The following is a 14,427-nucleotide window of genomic DNA, read 5'->3' as shown; positions in this document are numbered from 1 at the left end:
CAACGACGAGACGGCCTACAGGGAGGAGGTGAGGGCCCTCGGAGTGTGGTGTCAGGAAAATAACCTCACACTCAACGTCAACAAAACAAAGGAGATGATCGTGGACTTCAGGAAACAGCAGAGGGAGCACCCCCCTATCCACATCGACAGCACAGTAGTGGAGAGGGTAGAAAGTTTTAAGTTCCTTGGCGTACACATCACAGACAAACTGAAATGGTCCAACCACACAGACAGCGTGGTGAAGAAGGCGCAGCAGCGCCTCTTCAACCTCAGGAGGCTGAAGAAATTCGGCTTGTCACCAAAAACACTCACAGACTTTTACAGATGTACAATCGAGAGCATCCTGTCGGGCTGTATCACCGCCTGGTACGGCAACTGCTCTGCCCATAACCGTAAGGCTCTCCAGAGGGTAGTGAGGTCTGCACAACGCATCACCGGGCGCAAACTCCCTGCACTCCAGGACACCTACACCACCCGATGTCACAGGAAGGCCAAAAAGATCATCAAGGACAACAACCACCCGAGCCACTGCCTGTTCACCCCGCTATCATCCAGAAGGCGAGATCAGTACAGCTGCATCAAAGCAGGGACCGAGAGACTGAAAAACAGCTTCTATCTCAAGGCCATCAGACTGTTAAACAGCCATCACTAACATTGAGTGGCTGCTGCCAACATACTGACTCAACTCCAGCCACTTTAATAATGGAAAAATTGATGTAATAAATGTATCACTAGCCATTTTAAACAATGGCACTTTATATAATGTTTACACACCCTACATTACTCATCTCATATGTATATACTGTACTCTATACCATCTACTGCATCTTGCCATCTTGATGTAATGTATCACTAGCCACTTTAAACAAAGCCACTTTTATATGTTTACATATCCTACATTACTCATCTCATATGTATATACTGTACTCTATACCATCCACTGCATCTTGCCTATGCCGTTCTATACCATCACTCATTCATATATTTTTTTAATGTACATATTCTTATTCATTCCTTTACACTTGTGTGTATAAGGTAATTGTTGTGAAATTGTTAGGTTAGATTACTCATTGGATATTACTGCATTGTCGGAACTAGAAGCACAAGCAATTCGCTACACTCGCATTAACATCTGCTAACCATGTATATGTGACAAATAAAATTTGATTTGATTTGGATGGTGTTCTTCGGCTTGCAAGCCTCCCCCTTTTTCCTCCAAACATAACGATGGTCATTATGGCCAAACAGTTCTATTTTTGTTTCATCAGACACTCCTTGCTGAGCGTCCTTTCAGGTTATGTCGATATAGGACTCGTTTTACTGTGGATATAGATACTTTTGTGCCTGTTTCCTCCAGCATCTTCACAAAGTCCTTTGCTGTTGTTCTGGAATTGATTTGCACTTTTCGCACCAAAGTACGTTCATCTCTAGGAGACAGAACGGGTCTCCTTCCTGAGCGGTATGATGGCTGCGTGGTTCCATGGTGTTTATACTTGCGTACTATTGTTTGTACAGATGAACGTGGTACCTTCAGGCATTTGGAAATTGCTCCCAAGGATGAACCAGACTTGAGGAGGTCTAAAAAGCTAATTGGAGTCAGGAGTCAGCTAACCTGGAGTCCAATCAATGAGATGAGATTGGAGATGTTGGTTAGAGCTGCCCTGCCCTATAAAAAACACTCACAAAATGTAAGTTTGCTATTCAAAAGAAGCGTTGCCTGATGTGAACCATGCCTCAAACAAAAGAGATCTCAGAAGACCTAAGATTAAGAATTGTTGACTTGCATAAAGCTTGAAAGGGTTACAAAAGTATCTCCTAAAAGCCTTGACTTTCATCAGTCCACGGTAAGACAAATTGTCTATAAATGGAGAAAGTTCAGCACTGTTGCTACTCTCCCTAGGAGTGGCCATCCTACAAAGATGACTGCAAGAGCACAGTGCAGAATGCTCAAAGAGGTTAAGAAGAATCCTAGAGTGTCAGCTAAAGACTTACAGAAATCTCTGGAACATGCTAACATCTCTGTTGAAGAATCTGCGATACGGAAAACACTAAACAAGAATGGTGTTCATGGGAGGACACCACGGAAGAAGCCACTGCTGTCCAAAAAAAACATTGCTGCACATATAAAGTTCACCAAAGAGCACCTGGATGTTCCACAGCACTACTGGCATAATATTCTATGGACAGATTCAACTAAAGTTGAGTTGTTTGAAAGGAACACACAAAACTATGTGTGGAGAAAAAAAAGGCACAGCACACCATCATCAAAACCTCATCCCAACTGTAAAGTATGGTGGAGTGAGCATCATGGTTTGGGGCTGCTTTGCTGCCTTAGGGCCTGGACAGCTTGCTATCATCGACGGAAAAATGAATTCCCAAGTTTATCAAGACATTTTGCAGGAGAATGTAAGGCTATCTGTCTGTGAATTGAAGCTCAACAGAAGTTAGGTGATGCAACAGGACAACAACCCATTAGACAGAAGTAAATCAACAACAAAATGGCTTCAACAGAAGAAAATACGCCTTCTGGAGTGGCCCAGTCAGAGTCCTGACCTCAACCCGATGGAGATGCTGTGGCATGACCTCAAGAGAGTGGTTCACACCAGACATCCCAAGAATATTGCTGAACTGAAACAGTTTTGTAAAGGTGGTCCAAAATTCCTCCTGACTATTGTGCAGGTCTGACCCGCAACTACAGAAAACATTTGGTTTGAGGTTATTGCTGCCATAGGATGGTCAAGCAGTTATTAAATCCAAGGGTTCACATACTTTTTGCACCCTCCACTCTGAATGTTTACACGGTGTTCAATAAAGACATGAAAACATATAATTGTTTGTGTGTTATTAGTTTAAGCAGACTGTGTTTGTCTATTGTTGTGACTTAGATGACAATTAGATCACATTTTATGACCAATTTATGCAGAAATCCAGGTAATTCTAAGGGTTCACATACTTTTTCTTGCCACTGTACATGTGAAAAACAGCAGATATACAATACCTAATAATACATCTATTAATATTACATTCTCATGCCCAACATTAAGATACATATACTTACATTGAATTAAATAGGCTACAAGCCATGACAAAATTGTCCCTCTGTCTTACCTTTAGAGAGGAGTCTGACGGCGTCCTGACGAATCAGCAAGGGTCCCTGAAACACAGGAAAAATTACATTTACATTTACATTTAAGTAAAATAATTAATAATTCATAATTAATAAAAAATTGACATGTAATGTTTCATTTAATATGTAGCTAACGCTGCTAGCGAATGACCATCCCCCTCTCATAGCCTATTACACTCCAACAGGATATAGAGGACAGACAGACCAATTTCACTTCAGTCCACAGGAAAAGAAGGAGGTGAAGAGGTCCCTGATAACATGTAGCAGGGTCAGATGTAGCTAGGGACTGTTAACACACCTGCAGAAAGCCGTTACTCCAGCTGTACTGCATGTCTGGCCGGGGTCAGGGGTTAAAGTTCAGTGGTTTTAGGTGAGAGGTTAGAGGTGAGGGGCCAATGTGGTATGTAAAATCAGGTGTAGGGGATCAGGTGCATGGGCAGTGGCTTTGACTTCACTCCACCCACTAGGAGAACTGGGGTGAATCTGAAATGGCGCTCTCTTCCCTATACAGTATAGTGCATTACTTTTGTAGTAACTTAGGGAATAGGGTGCCATTTTAGACATGGCTATGAAGTGACATCATAAAGAAAAATAATAATATAATCAAGTTAAGAGGTGCTGGTGCCCTGGAGATAAGCTACTTCCATTTCCATGGCTGCCACTTCATCCAGGAGTTTACATGTTTAATGACCCGCACAGGAGTTGCTCAGTCCACGGAATATAAAATAGGTTCATACAGAATGAGTTATTGCAGATAGAGCCTTCGTCCGAGCACTGGAGTGTCGGTAATCAAACGTTTTTATTGAATGTGCATCAGAGTTGAATCTATCACTTTTTCATCCCCATACGAAATAACGACGGTTACAAAATGGGATCATCATTGGACACTATGACGTCACTAGACACTGGGGACACAGCACTTTGTTTATATGGAGTCTCCTGGCTCCCAGCTACTGTCGGCTAAACTGAAGAACACAAGGATCAACAGATAACATCATAATATTGTCATTTAGCAGACACGTTTTATCCAAAGCCACTGACAGTTCACTTATATGTACAGTTGATGTGTCTCGTGCAGGAATCGAACCAACAAGCTGAGAAGCTCCAACCAATCACATCAAATAGCCTGTTCCCGACCAGCTCAAACAGGGATAGCCAACATGACAGCATTACCTTCAGCATCTGCCACATGTCAATAGCAGAGAAAGGAGGCTCTACTCTGGCCAGAGACAAAGAGAGAGGCCATTCTCTTTATGTGAGAGCCTTTTAGCTGTGGTGCTATGGTCTCATCCAGACCTGTATGCTGATTGGTTTGAAGGGAAGTGTTAGTCCCTCCCTGCCAGGGTGCAAAAAGAAAACTTGATTGATTGCTCACTCCGTCCAACCCCCCTCTGGGCTTCTCGCCATTGGAGACTTCACAACAGGGGAGAGGAAGAGAGAGAGCGAGAGAGATGGAGAAAGAGAATCTGAGGTGGAAAATATCTCTCCCTCTCTGCTGTTCTTTTATCAGCTTGAAATGGTTGAAATTCAAGTCATGTCGTCCATACACAGAGAAAATAAATATTTCACTCAAAACCTCAACTTTCAGTCTGATTCAATCTTGCTGTATAGAACATAATCGGTTCACACAATAAGAGCCACATACTTTTCTTCTTAAAAATACATTTAAAAAAACAGTAGCAAAGCCAAATCCAACCAAAATATGCACCAAATCCAATCTAAAAGGTAAATAGCAGTTAAAGCCCTCACTGGTATATGACTCCAGTTTTCAGTGTAAGACATAATACCTACATGCTAATCAAAGATACTGCATAATACTTTTCTGTGGTAGGTTTACTTGAATCTGTTGCTCAGTCACAATGGACCTGTCCAGTTGTGAAAAGCTCCCCAATAAGCCAGAGAAGACAAAGAGTGCCTGTTCTCCTGTTGTTTGTGTAAAAATGACCAGATGATTAAGTTGGCGCAGTACAGCTCTACGAAACCAATCCTCTGGGCTTTTGGTACAGTTTTTAGTGAGCCAAAGGTTGTGGGTTCAATTCCAGCAAGGGACAGCTAGTCCCCAATATTATTGCATTTGCTAAATGCTAGTAAGCATAACAAAATAATGCAGACCCTCAAGCAAAGGGAGACATTATACTTCTGTATACTGCTGACCGTAATAATGAACACTTCTCAAACTGAAATCACTTTATATTGTATACTGGAATTCCCATTTACCACTAATGTGTAGCAACCACCTGAGAAGTTTGTATCGAAACAGTTTGATACCACACAGATCATTGTACCAGACCTCATGTCTGAAGATAAAATCCAGCTGTCCAGATCATAAATCTCAACCTTCTGGCTACTGAAAAACATTGAAAATGGCAACTGAAAAGAGAAACTGTAGTCTACTAGATTGTGTATCATTCCAGGTATTTAGTTTTCCTCTCCAGGCCTGACATTCACTCCGAGGACAGTTTATTAGGTACACCCATCTAGTACCAATTGGTATCAAGGGACCTAACGTGTGCCAGGAAAACATTCCCAACACCATTACACCACCAGCCTGTACCGTAGACACCAGGCAGGATGGGTCCATGGACTCCACACCATTACACCACCAGCCTGTACCGTTGGCACCAGGCAGGATGGGACCATGGACTCCACACCATTACACCTCCAGCCTGTACCGTTGGCACCAGGCAGGATGGGACCATGGACTCCACACCATTACACCACCAGCCTGTACCGTAGACACCAGGCAGGATGGGGCCATGGACTCCACACCATTACACCACCAGCCTGTACCGTTGACACCAGGCAGGATGGAACCATGGACTCCACACCATTACACCACCAGCCTGTACCGTAGACACCAGGCAGGATGGGGCCATGGACTCCACACCATTACACCACCAGCCTGTACCGTTGACACCAGGCAGGATGGGGCCATGGACTCCACACCATTACACCACCAGCCTGTACCGTTGGCACCAGGCAGGATGGGACCATGGACTCCACACCATTACACCACCAGCCTGTACCGTTGACACCAGGCAGGATGGGGCCATGGACTCCACACCATTACACCACCAGCCTGTACCGTTGGCACCAGGCCGGATGGGTCCATGGACTCCACACCATTACACCACCAGCCTGTACCGTAGACACCAGGCAGGATGGGGCCATGGACTCCACACCATTACACCACCAGCCTGTACCGTTGACACCAGGCAGGATGGGGCCATGGACTCCACACCATTACACCACCAGCCTGTACCGTTGACACCAGGCAGGATGGGGCCATGGACTCATGTTGCTTACTCCAAATCCTGACTCTGCCATCAGCATGACACAACAGGAACCAGGGTTCGTCGGACCAGACAATATTTTTCAGTGTTGGTGATGGCGTTCCCAGTGGAGCCGCTTCTTCTTGTTTTTAGCTGATAGGATGGGAACCCGGTGTGGTCGTCTGCCACAATAGCCCGTCCATGACAAGGGCCAATGAGCTGTGCGTTGCGAGATGCCATTCTGCACACCACTGACGTACTGCGCCGTGATTTTGCTGTTGGTGGCCCACCTGTTAACTTGTATGATTCTTGCCATTCTCCTTTGACCTCTCTCATCAATGAGCTGTTTTCACCCACAGGACTTCCACTGACTGGATGTTTTTTGTTTGTCGCTCCATTCTCAGTAAACCCTAGACACTGTCGTGCGTGAAAAGCCCAGGATACCGGCTTGCCTGGCACCAACGATTATACTGCGCTCAAAGTCACTTAGGTCACTTGTTTTGTCCATTCTAAAGTTCAATCAAACAGTAACTGAATGCCTCGATGTCTGTCTGTCTGCTTTATATAGCAAGCCACAGCCACTAAATGACTAAATGTTGTTATTTATTTATTTTATTTCACCTTTATTTAACCAGGTAGGCTAGTTGAGAACAAGTTCTCATTTACAACTGCGACCTGGCCAAGATAAAGCAAAGCAGTGCAACACAAACAACAACACAGAGTTACACATGGAATAAACAAACATACAGTCAATAACACAATAGAAAAAGTCTATATACAGTGTGTGCAAATGGTGTAAGGAGGTAAGGCAATAAATAGGCCATAGTAGCGAAGTAAATAAAATTTTGCAAATTAACACTGGAGTGATAGATGTGAAGATGATGATTGTGCAAGTAGAAATACTGGTGTGTAAAAGAGCAAAAAAGTTCATAAAAACAATATGGGGATGTAGAAGTTAGATAGATGGGCTGTTTACAGATGGGCTATGTACAGGTGCAGTGATCTGTGAGCTGCTCTGACAGCTGGTGCTTAAAGTTAGTGAGGGAGATATGAGTCTCCAACTTAAGCGATTTTTGCAATTCGTTCCAGTCATTGGCAGCAGAGAACTGGAAGGAAAGGCGGCCAAAGGAGGTGTTGGCTTTGGGGGTGACCAGTGAGATATACCTGCTGGAGCGCGTGCTACGGGTGGGTGTTGTTATGGTGACCAGTGTGCTGAGATAAGGCGGAGCTTTAACAAGCAAAGACTAATAAATGACCTGGATGTCTGTAGGTGCGAACCATTTTCGTGAACAGGGTGGTGTACCTAGTAAACCGGCCACTGAGTGTATATTAGTGTCTGTGGTGTGCTGAAACTGATCTTATCTGCACATATGGACAACTAAAACCAACATGTTACCAATTCAGACAAACCTCTCTATCCCGGCTGTGCTTATTCTTTAGGCTATTTCTAACATGCTATACATCTGCACCACATTTCCCTACACAGATCAGTGGTTCTGGGATATGATCCATGTATAGTTTTGGGAATTGTTATTGGGAATTACTTTTCTTAGGGAATTTCCGTTTGAGAAAAATGCACCATATTTCTAATCACAAACCTGTAATTTGCTGTGGCATAGAGGGAGCTGGCTGTACAAACACTGGTATAGGTTATGTCAGCATCTGGCCTAGGCCTCCTATAACCACTTGCCGTCCAGCATCTAAGGTAATTGGTTACCAGAATTGTTTTATTGCTTTGAGCTATAAAATATATTTCTTGCCCCAACCTTGTAAATCACCCAGGAAGAGCTAGCTACAACACCATTTGGGAAACACTGGCACAGGTTACAGTAAAGACGTCTGGCCCTGCCGTGGTTAACCATCCTGCCCGTAGATCAGGCTAGCCTACCAGTCTTCTCTGTTTCTCCTTCAGCGGGTCGGCTCCTCCCATCCACTCCTCCCGGTGGGAGTGCACAGCCTCTCTCTGATCTGATGGGCTGTGAGCGAGGTCTGTGATGCCTCTGGCAATGAGCCAGGAATCCCGGGAGTGAACTCTCACGCACGCACCCAGACAGAATAAAAAATGCATGGGGGCCACTGGAGAAGTTTCAGTCTGGTTGGTGAAATCCTCATTCTCTCTGTCTCTGTCTCTCTCTGACTCTCTCTCTGTCTCTCTCGGTCTCTCTCTCGCAGTCCCTGTCAGTCTCTCTCTCTCTCTCTCTCTCTCTCTCTCTCTCTCTCTCTCTCTCTCTCTCTCTGTCTCTGTCCCTGTCCCTGTCTCTCTGTGTCTCTGTGCCTGTTTCTCTCTCTGTCTCACTGTCTCTTTCTCTGTCTCTCTGTCCCTGTCTCTCTCTCTGTCTTTCTCTCTCTGTCTTTCTGTCTTTCTGTCTCTCTCTGTCTTTCTCTCTCTCTCTGTCTTTCTCTCTCTCTGTCTGTGTCTATTCCTGTTTCTGTCTCTCTAACTCTCTCTCTCTCTGCCTCTCTCTCTGCGTCTCTCTCTGTCTTTCTAACTCTCTCTTGCTTTGTCTCTGTTTCTCTCTCTTTCTCTCTCTGTCTCTCTCTGTCTCTCTCTCTCTGTCTCTATCCCTCCCTTTCTTCTCTTGTGTTCCTCTCTTTCTCCTCCTTATTTCATTATTTCATCTCTTTGCCTGCCTATCTCTCCTCTCTACCTCCCTCCCTCCCATCTCTCCTCTCTCCTCTCTCTCCATCTATCTCTCCTCTTTACCCCCTCCCTCCCGATCCACCCCCACCTACCTCCCTCCCTCCCTCCCATCTCCCATCTCTCCTCTCTCTCCATCTATCTCTCCTCTCCCCCCCTTTACCTCCCTCTATCTCTCTGTGTGGTTTCACAATGACATCAGCCCAGACTCTGTGTTGTTAAAGCTAGACTTGTTAACCTCACCCTGCTAACCACAGTTTTATAGGACATACACTGCCGGTGGTAGACTCCCTTCTTCACAAGGCCTACCAAAATAGGGTGACTATTTTATATGCAAAAACAATGAATAGACCAAGACAAGGCTTTGAGCTGTTAGGCCACTGATAATCTCACACAATAGATCTTATTTGTCAAGGTGACTGAAACAGTTGCGCTCCCTCAGAGTGATTGGTACATTTCAATGTGTTTGTTTAACAAGCTCTAATGTGTGACTTAGACTTTTAGAGTATTTAGCACCTGTGTAATTTACAGCTGGTATATGTGGAGAAAGACTATATTATTAGTGACCAGACCACCAAACAGGAATGTCTGTACTTTTCCCCAGTTTCCATCATTCTGATGTTGCAAATATGCTGACCCTGTTTCCTTGCCTCTCATGTTTCCAATGAGCACATTGCATGAAGCACATTTGAAATAGACAAATATACTGTATGCCACAAGAACCTATTCTATCATTGTCTAGGGGAGTGTTGACAGAGGAAGTGCTAACCTTCTGTCATTTATCTCTCTTATTTCATGTATCTCTGATGTCATGCCAGGGTATTGGGGTTACTAACATTGGCCACACCTCTGATTGGCCCGAGAGGTTAGAGTGGGCGGGACCATTATAAATAATGATAGGTATGCAGGTGTTCTGATCTCTGATCTATGTTCCATCAGCTGTCTGTGGAACCACCCCTCTTTCTATTTCTCTCTCTCTTTTGTTTCCCTCTATCACTCTCTAATCTCTCCCTCTGATCTCCCTCTCTCTCTGCCTCTCTCCCTCTGTCTCTCTCCCCCTCTCTCTGTCTCAGTCACTCATTCTTTTTTCTTGCACACACACAACATTAACTTGAGGACCATTATATATTGAGGATGCTCTTTAAATGCCACAGAACATTTAAGCCAGTGCCATAACTTTATACGCTTCTTACAGATTACTGATAGCCCGCAGTATTAGAGTTTTGTGTCTCCCATCAGGCCCCTACTGAGGAAGCCTATTTTTCTCCTAGCCTCCTGTATGAGGGCAACTCTGAGACAAGCCCAGAGGACCTCTGGCCCATTAATGGCCCATTATTTAGAAAGTATTTCTTCTTCTCTGTGATTTTACATACAAACCAGTGTATCTGAAGAAGCTGTGTTGGGGATACACTAAAACAGGTCATTCAGTGGTCTAATGTTTATACATGGGTCCTAAATATAAGCTTGGATCTAAATCATCAAAAAGATCCCAAAAATAAGCTACTGTAAAGCTCAATGTGTGCAACGTGCGAGTCTTTTCAGAGACACAGTTAGAGGTAGGCACTGAGGTCATCATCCATGAGCTTATAGATGACTGCATCTTTCATGCAAAGTTGGATACATGTCAGAAGAAAATAACATGTCAGAAGAAAATAACATGTCAGAAGAAAATAACATGTCAGGAAGGTACGAAATAATAGCTACAGAACGCATAACATGTCCATACAAAAGTCACGTTAAAGTCCTGTATTATACAGTGCCTGGAAAGCAGGACCTGGCTATGTAATTTTCATGGTAAAGCACCTGAAAGTACTTATAATTGGGCTGAAATCTTGGCATGGTTGGTTGGCCAACAAAGGTTTGTACAGTACCAAATGCCTTTTCAACAGAGTAAGATAAGCAATGCATTAATTCCATTCCCTGTGGCCAGACGCCGCTGATACCCCGGTCTGCATGCAGGCATTACCCAATATTGTTCATACAGGGTTCAATATCCACAAATCCTTTATCTCAAACAAATTTAAAAAGTTGACAATTTGCAGCCAGTGAAAATATGTTCAATCTTACCTGAAGGTAGTAAAAAAAAAATCCGCAGGAATGTATGATCGGAACGCAGCGCTTTTGTGAAGGTGCTCCAATCGTGTCGTCTGTCAACGATCGGTCGAATGGGTGAAACAGCAAAAAAGAACCCGTAAGTGAACAAAAATTATTCAACGTCCCAAGCTACGCTTCACACCTTCAAAAAATAAGCCACTAGTCTGCTTCACGATTAATATGCAGCATCTGCCACATGCCCAATTTAGAGCTATCTAAATCTAAATCTGGATAGACACTCGGTGCCGGTGCTCACTCCCCGTACGCAGGTGGCGACGCTGAGGGTGAGGAGCTGAATCGGTTTGAACAAAGAGGCGAGCACTGACACAGACGGTTCAAGCGCCCCCCATTCAACTGAAGAAAAAAGGGGGGGGGCGAGGATTGGAGGAACGGATTGGTGAAAGGGGGTATTTTACATGACTATAATCCGATTCCATACATAAACCTCAAAGGTTGATCCCTTGTCTCTGAATTAAATTAGAATTCTCATGTCATGAGCTCATAACTAGGCTGGAAATCTCCCAGGGGGGGTTTCATGCATTTTTACTCCAGTTTTCCTCAACCCCTTACAAAAGGCCTACAGGAAAGTAAATGCACCTGCAGTAATTCATGTATTATGCAATAGTCTGTAAACTATTGTTTATTACACTAAAATCCATAAATTTTCTCATATTCAGTTAATAAAACACGAAAAACATGTTCCTATCTTATTGATAAGTGGAAGGATATTATAAGTCATTGTGTTATATAGTGTAATAAAAACAATGTTATTAGTGGCTGTGAAATCACACAGGTGACCTTACTGAGAGCCATCCCTTGTCAATACCACAGTGCTATGGTAGCCACGATAATGCCTTATAGAACATGGTTGTCTGAGATGTATCATTTGGCTAACTCAGCATGGCAGCAGCTCACATTTCAGCACTGCAGTGCAGGGACAATAGCAACGAAGCTGCATCCATCCTCATTATAAGAGGAAGAAAATGTCTCTTTGTGTTGATATTAGGCCCACTGCCAGATAATATAAAATATATTACTGTGGGTTGTGTGTCAAGTCATGTCTTAATGGAGGTAGTTGTTTGGCTGTGCAACTTCAAAGACACCAATTAGGATAGTCACATAGCAGATGAGGCCGATTCCATGACTTTGAACTCAAGGGAACATACTGTTCAATCAGATATTTGCCAGTGGCGTATGCTCGGATCATAATAATGGCTTCTCTTTCAAGGTCCCTCTGTATCGATGAATATGACAAAGGTTCTGCATCATAGCATTTACAGGCACACTACATACTTACATGCACTCACTCACTCACACACACACACACACACACACACACACACACACACACACACACACACACACACACACACACACACACACACACACACACACACACACACACACACACACACTGACAGTGGTGTACTTAAGTAGTACTTTAAAGTATTTTTTCTTAAGTCGGTTTTTGGGGTATCTGTACTTTACTATTTATATTTGACAACTTTTACTTCACTACATTCCTAAAGAAAATAATGTATTTTTTAATCCATACATTTTCCCTGACACCCAAAAGTATTCGTTACATTTTGAATGCTTAGCAGCACAGGAAAATGGTCCATTCACGCACTTATGAAGAGAACATCCCTGGTCATCCATACTGCCTCTGATCTGGCGGACTCACGAAACACAAATGCTTCATTTGAGTGTGCCCCTGGCTATCTGTAAATAAAAAGAAAAAAAAAGAAAATGGTGCTATCAGGTTATAATATAAGGAATGTGAAATTATTTATACTTTTACTATACTTTTACTTTTGATAGTTAAGTATATTTTAGCAATTACATTTACTTTTGATACTTAAGTATATTTAAAACCAAATACTTTTTAACTTTTACTCACGTAGTATTTCACTGGGTGACTTTCACTTTTACTTGAGTCATTTTCTATTGAGGTATCTTTACTTTTACTCAAGTAAGCTTGGCACATCTAGCCACTGGGATATTTGCCCATTCTTCAAGGCAAAACTGCTCCAGCTCCTTCAAATTGGATGGGTTCCACTGATGTACAGATATCTTTAAGTCATACCACAGATTCTCAATTGGATTGAGGTCTGGGCTTTCTAGGCCATTCCAAGACATTTAAATGTTTCCCCTTAAACCATTTGAGTGTTGCTTTAGCAGTATGCTTAAGGTCATTGTCCTGCTGGAAGGTGAACCTCCGTCCCAGTCTCAAATCTCTGGAAGACTGAAACAGGTTTCCCTCAAGAATTTTCCTGTATTTAGCGGCATTCATCATTCCTTCAATTCTGACCAGTTTCCCAGTCCCTGCTGATGAAAAACATCCCCACAGCATGATGTTGCCACTACCATGCTTCACTGTGGGGATGGTGTTCTCGGGGTGATGAGAGGTGTTGGGTTTGCGCCAGAAATAGTGTTTCTCTTGATGGCCAAAAAGCTACATTTTAGTCTCATCTGACTAGAGTACCTTCTTCCATATGTTTGGTGAGTCTCCCCCATGCCTTTTGGCGAACACCAAATGTGTTTGCTTATTTTTTTCCTTAAGCAATGGCTTTTTATGGCCACTCTTCCGTAAAGCCCAGCTCTGTGGAGGGTACGGCTTAATGTGGTCCTATGGACAGATACTTCAATCTCCGCTGTGGAGCTTTGCAGCTCCTTCAGGGTTATTTATCTTTGGTGTCTTTGTTGCCTCTGATTAATGTCCTCCTTGCCTGGTCCATGAGTTTTGGTGGGCGGCCCTCTCCTGGCAGGTTTGTTGTGGTGCCATATTCTTTCCATTTTTAATAATGGATTTAATGGTGCTCCGTGGGATGTTCAAAGTTTCGGATATTTTTTGTAACCCAACCCTGATCTGTACTTCTCCACAACTTTGTCCCTGACCTGTTTGGAGCTCCTTGGTCTTTATGGTGCCGTTTGCATGGTGTTGCAGACTCTGGGACCTTTCAGAACAGGTGTATATATACTGAGATCATGTGACAGATCATGTGACACTTAGATTGCACACAGATGGACTTAATTATGTGACTTCTGAAGGTAATTGGTTGCACCAGATCTTATTTAGGGGATTCATAGCAAAGGGGGTGAATACATATGCACGCACCACTTTTCCATTTTTTCAAAATAAACTTCTTTTTTTTCACTTGACCAATTTTGACTTTTTTTGTGTATGTCAGTTATGTAATGAATACTCAGGGAGAAAAAGGTGTAGATTCACACGCAGAGCACGGCAGTTGTTTATTTCGCTTTCGCAGAAATCGTCGTCACAGGCAGGCAATGGT

At 43.4% G+C, this 14,427-nt stretch overlaps 1 protein-coding gene across 1 annotated transcript in view; it reads right to left on the bottom strand.

Annotated features, from left to right (window-relative positions):
• LOC106569686 (neurocan core protein) overlaps positions 1 to 11,452 on the bottom strand; it is a 127,811-nt gene extending 116,359 nt beyond the window's left edge. The window contains exons 1-2 of the mRNA XM_014141247.2: positions 11,105 to 11,452; positions 3,109 to 3,154 (exon numbers count right to left, since the gene is read on the bottom strand). The gene's annotated coding sequence lies outside the window, so the exon portion shown is untranslated. The remainder of the gene's footprint in view (positions 1 to 3,108; positions 3,155 to 11,104) is intronic.
• Positions 11,453 to 14,427: the final 2,975 nt, after the last annotated feature.

Source organism: Salmo salar, chromosome ssa14 (genome assembly GCF_905237065.1).
Source record: "Salmo salar chromosome ssa14, Ssal_v3.1, whole genome shotgun sequence".
Taxonomy (NCBI): Eukaryota; Metazoa; Chordata; class Actinopteri; order Salmoniformes; family Salmonidae; genus Salmo; species Salmo salar.
Note: the sequence above shows the minus strand (reverse complement) of the source record. Positions and strands in the feature narration are given on the sequence as shown.